The 12,403-nt window shown below is 51.0% G+C and overlaps 1 non-coding gene and 1 pseudogene across 1 annotated transcript; both read left to right on the top strand.

Annotated features, from left to right (window-relative positions):
• Nucleotides 1–5,542: 5,542 nt before the first annotated feature.
• On the top strand, nucleotides 5,543–5,679 carry LOC144171238 (U1 spliceosomal RNA; annotated as a pseudogene).
• A 551-nt stretch (nucleotides 5,680–6,230) lies between these two features.
• On the top strand, nucleotides 6,231–6,303 carry Trnaf-gaa (transfer RNA phenylalanine (anticodon GAA)). The gene has a single exon. It is a non-coding gene; the product is annotated as a tRNA-Phe (tRNA).
• Nucleotides 6,304–12,403: the final 6,100 nt, after the last annotated feature.

The raw sequence follows: 12,403 nt of genomic DNA, 5'->3' as shown, positions 1-12,403 counted from the left end.
TCATTTAATTAAAAAAAGGCTAGCTAGGAGAGCAATAATTTGCATAATACCCAAAATTCCGTTTAATGTAACGTATGTAGTTACGCATCACAATTAAAAAAAAAAAAAGAAACTGTGTGAAGCAATACACATATCCAGCGGACAAGTCGCAAACAGCAAGCTGGGAGAAGAGATTAAACGGAAGAATTAAAGGATTAAGCGGAAACAGTCTCGCTCACAAATTAAACATGAAAGTAGACTGAATGACAAATATAGCAATGCAAACTGAAAAGTTTACATTTAGACCAAATTAACGGTCGCAGGGAGAAACTCGGCAGCGTGTGGGGGATGCATGCTGTTTGTAAATGCCAGATTTGGTGATGCGGTGGTAAATCTAGACTAGTACTTGCCTGCCTTCTATGTGTGGCCTGGCTTTGATTTCCGGCCGGCGAAGCTTAAGTGGCCGTATTTTCCCTAACATTTGTAGTAACCTTCATTGCGGTCCATTACAGTTTTGTTCACGTCTGTCACACGCCTTTTAAATTCGTTTTATTTTCTCCCGCTGTTCCAACATTTTCTCCAATGACATGACACGGCGCAGTCAGTATATAGCTTTTTCTCTGCATAGTAGATGTCCATTCTGTGCACTTCTGTTTACCTCTAAAAGCAGTCGCGGTAACTTATTGAGCATGGAACATATTTTCTCTCAAAGGAAGCCTACAAACGTGCACCTGCGTCTAATAGATTTGGCTTACACGTGTGGATGTCAGCCACGTCCGAACCGTTACACGCACGTGAGCTTGCAGCTGTGTAATCTTACAATAGCAGGCTTTTCTGCCATTTTGAGGGCGGTGCGACGCCACGTGCTCTCATCTTCAGTTGCAAAGTGTCCCAGAAATGTCAACCAGGGTTGTTCGCGTTTATTTTCCTGTACCTTCTTTAAATTTGGTCACCCACTATTAAGGCAAACGGCAGAACAGACTAAAAGTTACTGCGTAATAAGTTTACTGGATTATACAAGTGTAAAAATTATTGTGACATTGTCAACATTGCATACATATTTTGATGTGCTAGCCTTCAGTCACCGGTACCACACGCCATGTTGTCCTGGGTGCGGTAGCCAAGCGCGACGATTCTTAAGCATACTTACCTGGTGCCGGAGTATCCGTGATCATCCAGGCGGAGTCCGGTGCTCGACCTTCGGCCACACAACAGCAAGCTGCACGGCAAAATGCAGGCGGTGCCGAGGCGACCACGCCACGGCTGACTGCGTCAAGCCACGAAGCTTCGCTGAAGTTCTCGCCGGTCGCGAGCGACGGCAGCGAAGCGTCGCCATGGAAGAAGATGGCGGGAACGACGGAAGCACGCCCCCTTCAAGCACGGTGTCAGCAGAGGAACCTGCGGCACCGTCTCACAACGAGGCTAACCCGGTCGAACCCGAAGCGCAAGCGTCCCCACCTCCTCTACACGTGACAGCCACCGATTCACCGCAGGCAACCCCCACGGGAACGGAACACCCCAGCGAGAGCAGCTCGTGCAGCTCTCCTCAGCCCCTCGTCATCGTGGAAGATGAGTCCTCTATGGAGACCAACGAAGAAGAGGAGCAACTCCACCATTCCAAGGCCGACGATGGCAAGAACGACGAAGCCATGGACTCGGACTCTTCCGTGTCAAGCAGCGAAGTGAAAGAAGCGCGAGCCGAACTTCGACGCGCACACCAAACAAAAAGGATGAAAAAAGAACTTCAACAGCTCAGCGATGACGAAGACACGTAAGCTGAAGGCTCCGCTTCCAACCCTTCTAATCATGCTGCTTAGAATAGGAACGCTTAACGTTCGGGGATTTAAAGACGAAAGTAAGCAGAATGACGTCATACATTTCGCTCGCCGTCAAAATATAGATATTTTATTGTTACAAGAAACGAACTTGTCAAGAGCGGCAGAAGTTTACGACCTGAAAAGAAAGTTTGGAGTAGATGGATTTTTCAGCCTTACGACGCGTCAGTTTTGCGGCACCGGTATCTTAATCCTTAGAAAGGATTTGCTTCATAAGCATTTCTTCCACCAAGACTATTGCGGCAGAATACTAGCCTTAGACCTGAAAGTAAAAGGCACGAGCCTACGCATAGTAAACATCTACGCCCCCGTTAAAGAGAGCGAACAAAATCCTTTCTATGAAAACCTTAACGCGTACATGACACACAATATGCCAGTGATACTAGGGGGAGATTTTAACAATGTCCTCAATTCTGCCCGAGACGCAAAGAGCCCGAGACAGGCACCGCGACCAATGTGGTACACGAGAGAGCTAAGGAAGCTGATCAGTAATTACAACATGGCGGACGTGTGGGTCAAACTGCACGGGCAAACGTACGGCCCCACGTGGGAAAGGGGTCCGGCTAGCTCCCGCATCGACAGGTTTTACGTAACACCCGATATAGCGGACATCGTAACTTTTTCGTCAGTGGAAAACCCTAGACCAAACGCACCGCCGGTATCGGATCACCAGTGCCTAAAAATGAAAATCGCCATCCCCTCGACCGATGTTACGGATCGCCCTTGGCGCCTGTCTAGTAGCTTGTTAATCGATGGAAAAACGAAAGAGAAAGTGGGAGAGTTTCTCCAAAACGAGCTACCAAGAACGGAACCCACTTTAGCCGCCTGGATGACAATTAAAGAAAACCTAAAACAGACGCTCAAAAAATGCGGACGCCGCGTCGCACGCGAACACACCGCACACATGAACGCTGTAGCGACGAAAATACGCATTTTGGAACGCGCGCCACAGAAAACCGCCCTTGTAGGACAGGAGATTGCAATTTTAAAGCAAAAACACACGGAACTTATGCGGGAAACGTCGCTCGACGCGAGACTTAAAGCTTTCAAGATAAACGCCACGGGAGGCCCCAACGCGTATCAGTACTTTCACCAGCGCCCGAAAGCGCCGATCGCCAACATGACAGATATCGACGCGTTCACAGACTATTATCGCGAATTATTTGCTCGAGCCACCGACGACGAGCAAATCTGCAACCTCGGCGATCTTTTGCGCGATGTGCCGACTGTTGACCCAGACTTGCGCGAAGCGTTAGAGGCACCTTTTAGCACAGTCGAATTAGACGATGTTGTTAACAAAGCGCGCACTGATTCATCCCCAGGTCCAGACGGCCTACCATGGGCCTTTTACAAAGTTTTTTGGCCACAACTTCGTGCCTTTTTCACAAAACTTGTGCACCACGCAGCATCAGACCGAAACTGGCCCCAATCGTTCACATCGAGTCTTTTAGTCCCGATTCCGAAAGACAACTCTCGAGCAGACGATCCAAGTACATGGCGGCCAATCTCTCTGCTAAATGTTGACTATAAAATCATAATGTCACTGATATCGAAAAGGATCCAGGCGGCGCTGGAAACGATCATTGACAGATCACAGCATTGCAGCGTGCCGTACCGAAACATGTACAGCCATTTAAGCGCGACCCGTGACATACTAAGCTACGTCACAAAGCGCAATGCAGCTGGGTACATAGTATCACTAGACCAGAAAAAAGCCTATGACAAGGTCAAGCATGAGTACCTTTTCGCCACTCTCAGAGAGTATAAAATCCCGAGCACATTAATCGCAGTACTTCAAACAGCCTACACCGCAAATGTGGCTAGGGTCTGCATGGCCGGTATACTAGGAGAGCCTGTTCAACTCGAGAGAGGAGTTCGACAGGGGTGCCCCCTTGCCCCCATACTTTTCATTATCGCCATCGACCCGTACTTGCGAGCAGTACAACAGGATAGAGTTTTCCGGGGAATTCCCCTTCCAGGTAGCTCCTGCCTGAAGGTACTCGCATACGCTGACGACGTGACACTGTATGCGCGAGATGAAGTGGATGTGAAGGAAGGTCTGAAATGTTTCCAGAGTTACGCGAGTCTTTCGGGCGCAGAATTAAACATCCGAAAATCGAACACTATGGCACTTGGACATTTCCGACAACAGCCACCAATATTAGGTCTACCACTCAACGACAGGCTAAAAATATTAGGTGTCACGTTCAATGAACACGGGCCAATCCAAGAGAACTGGAACACCATAAGGGACAACATCGAAAAAGCTATAAATCAAACACCAACAATCAACATGTCCATGCACGAACGTGTACATGTAGTTAAAGCAACACTTTGCGCGAAAGCATGGCACTTATCCCGCGTACAATTACCTTCACCACAACAGGTCAAGAAAATCCACAAAATCCTCTTCCGATTTATATGGGCAAGCCCCAGGGAACGCGTGCCTCGAGAACAGTTACACAGCACCGTGAACACGGGAGGACTGTCAGTACCGAACCTGTACATTGCCGCCCGGCAGCTCGCTTTGAGAACAATGTTCGACATTCTAGAAGTGAACGACGAACCAGCCGCCACCCTCCTCCGGTACTGGATTGGCCCCCTAGGAAAGCACATAGAGGACATAAACTGGAACCAGGTTGCCAAAAGCGAGACTCCAGGTCGCCACCAAGCCACCGTGGTAACCTACCTGAAAAAAGCCAGGCAACATCTGCAAGACGAAAACCTACGCGAACTATCCCCCATTGAGGCATCAGAAAAGCTCCCCACCACGCCGTTTGGCGTCATACGCCCACCGACTACCCGTCGCCGATCGGAGAAGCGGTGGAAAAGAGCGTGTCCCCCGTGGTTGCCACCGAACCTACGAGAGCTACAGTGGAAGATCGAGGCAAGTGCCATGGCGACCCGCGACCGGCTAGCCAGGTGGCGCATTACGCGCGACTGGTGGTGCACTTACTGCGGGCAGCCAGAGACGACCGACCACGTCTTCGCCCAGTGCAGAGTCCCCAAGGCCTTCTGGCGACGCCTGTCGTGGATCACGAATCTTCACCTCCCACTGAACCCCAAAAACGACCAAGATAGAAATGCAGGAGCACGTGAGAAACTGCGGCTCCTGTACACCGCTCTAGGTCGGCAAGAACTGTGGCGGAACAGGTGTTTCGTTGACTCGTTCCGCGGGAAGCATGCACCGATCATCCTCATGGTGAATAATGTGTCCGGGAAAGCCAAACTCTTCCTCCAAGGCCAGCTCGACCTAACCAACCAGGAATCCTTCCAACAGTCGTGGTGCTTCAGCGGCGTTGTGTGGTTGCGGGGAACGGATCTGGCGGTGCGCGGCACGCGTGCCGGGGATCAACCGTGAACGACTCATCCCGACGAACCGTGCACGTGATGTGCAAGTGTGAGGCACGCGTGTTAGTGAATTGAAAACGAGTCAACCCAACGAAAAGTGTGTGCGTCGTGTAGGTGCCCGAAACACCAACCAGAGTGACAATGTATACAGAACTATGTGTGTGTGTGCGTGAAGCACCCTGGAGGAGATGAGACACTTTTGTGCCTCCAGGGTGGCGACTGTCGTGTGAAATCCCCAAAGAGGATATAATTTTGTAAATAGTCATTTCTTCTAGCGGGGCAATCCAGCCCTCTCGATGCAACATGGACGCTCAAGGAGGCGCTAACGCCATCCCGTGTCTTTCCATACCCATCCTGTATACATGTGTCACGAATAAATATTTCTGCCCGGAGCTCCCAGGGCGAGACGCGGGCATTGCACTGCGCTCGTGTTGACCCCTGCCACTACCCCAAACTGGGGCAGATGGGGCATGCAATTTTTGGTAGTGGGGGACTGCGTTCGCGCTATCCCCCTTCCTAATCAAGTCCAAAATCAGATCATTGCACACGTCTCTCTGCGTCGGTGACACCTTCTCTCTATACGATGGTAATCGTGGGAAACGCCCCGCTGAACGTACTGATTAAACTTCGTGGAAATTCAGGTTTACCAAAGCGTAGGTAAACGTGTTGCGAACTCCACACCTGCGAGACACCATTTTGAAGTGAAATGCTATGCCACATAGTTAAATTATTGATATTGGTCGTCCTTAGTATATGTCATTGTAGCAATTATATTGTTATAATTACAATATTATAATTCTAATTCCTTGTCACTTCAAACACTCGCCCGTGCAATACACCGTGGCTCGCAGCTCACTGACTCTTTGTACCTAAAGCCACTTCATCTAGTGGCTCTATTTGTACCCACTCGTACAGCCTTGGCGTACAGCCCGCTGCAAAACTTTTACAGAGCAGGCTCAGGCGACTGTGACTCATAGCGTGTGGAAGAATGCGTTCGTTATCTGTGCAAATTACGCAACTCGCGAGCGACGCCTGGCAGGGTATGTAACGTGCCGCTTTCGCCCCGCCGAAATAGCTCAGTTGGGAGAGCGTTAGACTGAAGATCTAAAGGTCCCTGGTTCGATCCCGGGTTTCGGCAGGCTTCTTTTTTTTTTTCTTTTTTTGGACAATGCAGCTTTGTCCTCCATCGTCTCTTGTTTTGTTTCTCATAGCCCCCATAAATATGACCAGAAACAATGTCCGCAAAACCAGTAGTATCTGCGCAGTGGCAAGTATCTGATAGGTGTCGGCAGAGTGGCACGTTCATCGCATACCTCATCCGTTAGGCCTAACGCTTGTCGGATCCATAACATCCCGTTGTAAGACATACCAGTTCTTACTTGTTGAGGAACGGACTTGGCGTTTGTTTGTTTTAAAAGAAGTATGGGCTTTTTCGATTGCGCAGATCATATGTTGTAGATTATTACTTACTGTACTGATCGAATATTTGCCATGTTTCGAAAGTTCGCATTTAGAAATTGTGCCTTTTCATGTTTTTGTTTAGTACCTCTTTCATGGAATACTTATCCTGCACGCCATTGATTTCTTTCTTTGCACCAGCTTGCCGTTACTTTTTTTTGTTTCTTTGTAAGGTACTTTAGATTCCCTTTTTTATTTATGTGGGTTTTTATAGAAGGTCTATTAAACACTATAAAGATCATCCTCTTGCCGCGGGTGAAGTCCCGTGACTAATAAAGATTATCTTGTTTATTCTAGTTATGTCACTGGTGTTTTCAATGCAATCTTAGTGGATATGCGGAATAGATGGAATGCATGTGCACAGGCGTTACTGGCGTTGCAAATGCAAGCCCTTTTCGGAATTCAGCCTATGCCGCGTACAATCTGGTTTGTAAACGGCGGCACAAACAGCAATAATGCCGCAATGATAAACCGAAATTTTATATTCGAAGCCGAAAACAGCGTCCAGAAGCTTTCAAGAGAGCTTAGTGCCTTCGTATTTTGGGGAGCGGCACACTACAAGCGGCAGCAGCTGGCGGCTTCAAGTGAAGTCTCGTGATTTTCTGGCCAAGGGGTCATATGTCTGTCCATGGAAGGATGTTACAAGGATAATCGGAACACTTTACATTTTTAAAGCAAAGCTTTCTACCTTGACGAGCCAACCGTTCCTTCGTGGCGTGCGCGACATGAAACTCCCAACGCGTCTGAGGGGGAGAGCGCGGTTTTCACTCACAGAGCACAAGGTAGAGGGTGCGGCGAATGGTTACCCAGCTTTGCCCGCGAGGTGCTGACACCCGTGGGTGGGTAGGCGGGGACGGCTTTGTCGTCTGCTTTAGCGACGGTTGTTTTGGTATTGTTCTGGCACAGCTTCACGTCCTTTGCGCGCTTCCTTCTCATGGCTTGATTAACTTGTTCGAGAGCACCTCCTGGGTAACCCGGACCCGACGGAATTGAGTGGTCGTGCGTCAGAGATGCGTTAAGGATTGGTTTGCAGGGGCGGAAAACAAAATCTAGAGACCACATACAAACATCTGGCCGGTGAAAACGCTACCTTTTGCGCACTGCTTGCCATGAATAGGACTCTGTTTTCTATATTAGAGAATACCGATTCGGTTGTGCTTTAACAGGTATTACAAAAGGCGAAAGGAGCAACTGCTTCTGATAAATAGCGATTATAAAAGTTCCCTCAGCTTTCTCGCAATTATCGAAATTTCTAAACTAACTAGCTTAAATCGGTATAAATTGGAATCCCTGAGCTCACATGCCGAATCGTTTCGGCGTCCGCGCTTGTGACGCGCAGTGGTGCAGCGCCCCCAGCTAGCACATCAGGATGGCTAGGTTCCGCTGTCTCACCCAGACGTTCCTCCGTTTTCTTTGAGCTAACGCACGGCAGGGCTGGGCTATTACGTTTCGTCTACTTTCCAACGGGGGCGTGGCCTTCGGGGCCGCTGACATCTCTGACGTCGCCAGCGCGCTGCCGTCACATCCGCTGCACGCTGTTGCGACCGGGCGGGGGCACCCGATCCGAGCTCCGTGGCCTCGGACATACGAGTGGTAGCGTGTATGATGCGAGCGGCCAGCCGCTGTTGCAGCCGTGAAGAAGTCCAGAAACCGTAGGCTAACGTAACTGTCTACTTCATAGCGAGAGGTGAGCCGAAGCCAAAGAACAATGCCCCGACGGGCGAGGTTACAATACAGGACTCGAGCAGAGCGACAGCATCGATTCGCTACTCAAATAGGAATGGTTTACAACGCTTGCGGGGGTCTATTTATACCCAAAAGCGGTAACGGTCAAAACGCAACAAGCTGTAACACGCCACGAACGTCACAGACACACACAACGCTCTTTCCAGAGTTCGTAAGCCGTTCATAGCCTCGGCGCACGTTGAGTCCGGGAGAGGGGAGACAGGAGGACTCCGCTGAGTCAACACCATCTAGAAAAGGTTGGCTGAGTTCGCGGGGCCTCTGTGTCCTTGAAGAGCGTGGAGACGAGCCTCGCCGGCAACCGCCGAAGTTTTGAAATGCGCCGAAAACGAAGCGTCTGACGCGGCTTGTCGCAACTTGTCACCGACATGGTGGCGCCTGTTTTCGAAGGCGCACGCAGTGGCTTCGCCGCACAGCCGAGGAGAGATGCGGGACAGTACGGCGGCGCTGGCGGAGTCGTAACAGCTTCTGCGCCGGGGGTCCGAGATCCCGATAGATAAGGGTCTTCAACCGTTGTCCGGAGGGATGCTTTCGAAGTGAAGTGCTCGGCAGACGCTCGACTCCAGGCCTTGGCTGTACGACACCGTGCTGGAGCTTCACCGGTCGGGTCACTGGACGAGTAGTGGCTCCCCGAGAACGTCTCTGGCTTGGTCAGGCAAGCAACAGAACAACACAGGAAGACACAACCGCATCGCCGGCAAGTGCGAAGACAAATCAACACTGAAGATCTACCAGGCTTTCAGTTGCGATAAAATACGCTAATAACTAACTACACTAATTATATTTTTGCCCAGTAGTACTTTAGACAAGTGCACAAACTTGAAAGGTGACATTTCGCGTGATTGGAAATGTCCCACACAAAAAGAAACGTAATCGTAAAGGGCGAAACCTGCTCCAGGAAAAACAATGCAATAGAGAAAGTCAGGCGTCTACAAGCCACTTCTCGCGCCGAGAGCTTCGATTTGAGCTCTCGTCATTGCCCCGAGCTTTTCCCTTTTTGTACCGCACTTTAGGTGTGGCCGTTCTCTGAACGTTGCTGCGACCGCGTGTACGGACACCGGTCGTCTTGTTCGACAAAGGTCAAGCGCGCGGAGGAGCGAACGAGTTTTTCCAACGTTCATACGTTAGGCGCGCACTCCTTCTTGGAGGAGGCGTTCCCTTGGCGCGATGCGAGCTCACGGCTTTGCCCCTTGGCGTGCCCGCACTGAAACACGCGCCGCAAGTGCGCGCAGAGGTTTTCCCTCTATCCTTCTTGCTCGCCTTTTTACGAATGCGTTTGGCATGCAAACGCCGGAACGCGTTTACGTTCTCTCTTGGCTGGTCGGTTCCCAACTTCGGCTCAGCCACAGGCGACACCGGAACCTCAACTAGCTCCGCCGATGCTGGCCTATCGTCGGGAGCATCAGCAGGGAGTGACAAGGGCACGACGTGTTCATTAGATACCTCGTAGCTTCCAACAGACCCTATCTCGGCGTTCATCGCCTTTTTCGCAACACCCTCAGCAAGCGAATATCGAAGGGTGTTTTCGTTCTGTTTTGCGGCTGTCAAGGCTACACTAGATCCAAGCTGCCCTGTCTCAAAAGACGGCTCATCCGCCCCAGACACCTGAATCTCTACGAGCTCGGCTTGCCGTTGCTCGAGGTCAGCTACCCGAGCTGGTGTCATGACGGAACCGGCTTGCTCAGTGGCGAGATCGTCATTTCTCCCAACTGAACCATGCAAACCGTTCGCTACCTCGGCTGCAGGCTTTGCCACCACATCGCTCGTTTCCGCACTAGCGTCCGAAGGAACAACCTCCGTTTCAGCGGACTCATGCGGCCTTTCGGTAACCTAATCGTTTACGCAGTCCTGCGAAACGTCGCTATCTCGCGAAATGTTCACGTTCAAATCGGTAGCCGTTCCCAAGGCCTCCCGCGATTTTGAACCGTCCTAACACTCCGAGATCTACAAAACAAACGCCGACACACTATCGCACTCAGTGGTCACGCACTGCCCTCTGCCGCCTCTGCCGACAGTCTGAGCTAATGCGCCGTCATTATCTCTCTCAGCAACCTTGCCGCGCTGCTGGGCCGCAACCGTCGCCTCCGACTCGCGCTCCCGAGCGGCTGCTACTGGTAGCGCTGGCACGGTGCTTTCCTCGACAACGAGGTCTTTTTCGAGCAACAATTCTAACTCAGGCTTCGCTTCTTCCTGCTCGAGTTGAATTTTGTGCTCTAGGTTCTTGTTCTCCCGTTGGAGTCTCTCTCCCTCAAGCTCCCTTCTTTCCTGTTCAAGGCGCTCGAGCTCGAGGTCGCACCATCGCATCTTTTCCTTGTGTTTGAGTTCCAGATCGCGTATTATTTCCTTGCGTTCCTGTTCTTGTTTCTGCCACTCGAGCTCCTGTACTTGCTTTCTTTCCTCGCGCTCCTGTTCTTGTTTCTGCCTTTCGAGCTCCCGTACTCGCTTTCTTTCCTCGCGTTCCTGCTCTCGTTTCTGCCTCTCGAGCTCCCGTACTCGCTTTCTTTCCTCGCGTTCCTGCTCTCGTTTCTGCCTCTCGAACTCCTCACGCTGGCGCTCAGCCTCTGCCTCCGCCCCTGCGGCCTGACGTTTCGCGGTCTCCCTGCCATTGATCCGCTCAATGCATTCCGACAGCTCTCCTCATCGTCAGCGCCGACAGCGAGTATATAGCCTGTATCAGCTCTGGCTTTCTCAGCGCGTCCGTAACATTCAAGCGCAACTATTTTTCAAGTTCCAACAACTGCGGTTTTTTCAACGCTTTCAAATTCATGGCCGGTCTAGAGTACTGCTTTCCCACTGCTCCAAAAATGTTTTGCGCGAATAACCCACGCGACAAAAACACACGCCCTACCAGCTATCCTCAGAAGCCTGGTAAAACTCAGTGAAGAAAAGTCCCGCACTCACCCTTGACCGCCGTGAATTCTGCGGAGTCCGAAGCCTCCTTGACGTCCGTGGTGTTGGGTCTCGCACCGCTGGCTTCAGGTGTTACGAAGTTGCCATCCGACCGCTGCCAACCAGTTGCGACCGGGAAGGCCGACTGCAGCCGGGAAGATGTCCAGAGCTGATAGGCTAACGTAACTGCTTACTTCATAGCGAGAGGTGAGCCGAAACCAAAGAACAATGCCCCGACGGGCGAGGTTACATTACAGGACTCGAGCAGAGCGACAGCATCGATAGGCCTCCTGCGCTGCCCAGGGGGCGCTGCGCAAGCGGCTTCCGGGAAGTACTTCCGGGTAGTACAAAGCTGCGCCTGCCCCATAGGATCCCGTGATCCCGTGTTGACAGAAGCAAAATGAGCTCGACGCTCCCGATTATTCTGCGACGTGGTCACCAGCTCATCCCCGACGCGTGCGATCTATTTCAGCGATCAACTTGGCATTAGGGGAAAAAGCTTTGCAGCGTTAAACACGTTTACAGCGCCGACGAAAGTGCCGGGACCGTGACGGCGTCTACTCGCAGGTTCACCGATCGATGATCGTACGAAGTGAAATTTTAAGTGAAATTTCTAATTTAAACTACTACTCTAGGTGACAAAGACTTCTCAAAAACAGCCAAGAAGAGTGACGCAATCGGCGATGATCGCGCTTTAAAAAGCCAGCGAGTCCGGCGGACCGCAGGCTCGCCTGCTGCGGTGCGCCGCTCTTTTGCGTACCTGCACATTATGCGTGCACTTTCATTAACAGTGCTCGTTTGCGTCGCCGTTACGAATACATGGTGCAGCGTTAGCTTGCCGTTTTGTTGCGTGTCTCAGTGACAAAATGCCGCGACCGTCAGAAGCGTGAAATCTGTTTTGCGATTCCGAAATTAGTGGCCGTAAAACAAAGTGGTCGGGCGAATAAGAGGCCGCTCGCTTTTCTTGTTTGCTCTCGCTTCACTTAATTACGCTCTTGCAGCATACATTCCCAGTTCGCACTTAAAGGGAAACTGAGGCAGTTTTCAATTTGCTGAATACACAGAAATTCGGAAGCGTTGACCTTAAACACCTAACCTACGAGGTCTTTTTCTTTTTTTTTGGTTGAAATAGCGGCGTAATAGGCGAA

This window comes from Haemaphysalis longicornis, unplaced genomic scaffold (assembly GCF_048455015.1).
Source record: "Haemaphysalis longicornis isolate Haplotype H1 unplaced genomic scaffold, Haemaphysalis longicornis Haplotype H1 scaffold_2, whole genome shotgun sequence".
Classification (NCBI taxonomy): Eukaryota; Metazoa; Arthropoda; class Arachnida; order Ixodida; family Ixodidae; genus Haemaphysalis; species Haemaphysalis longicornis.
The sequence above is the reverse complement of the archived record's forward strand: the minus strand, read 5'-3'. Positions and strand labels throughout refer to the sequence as shown.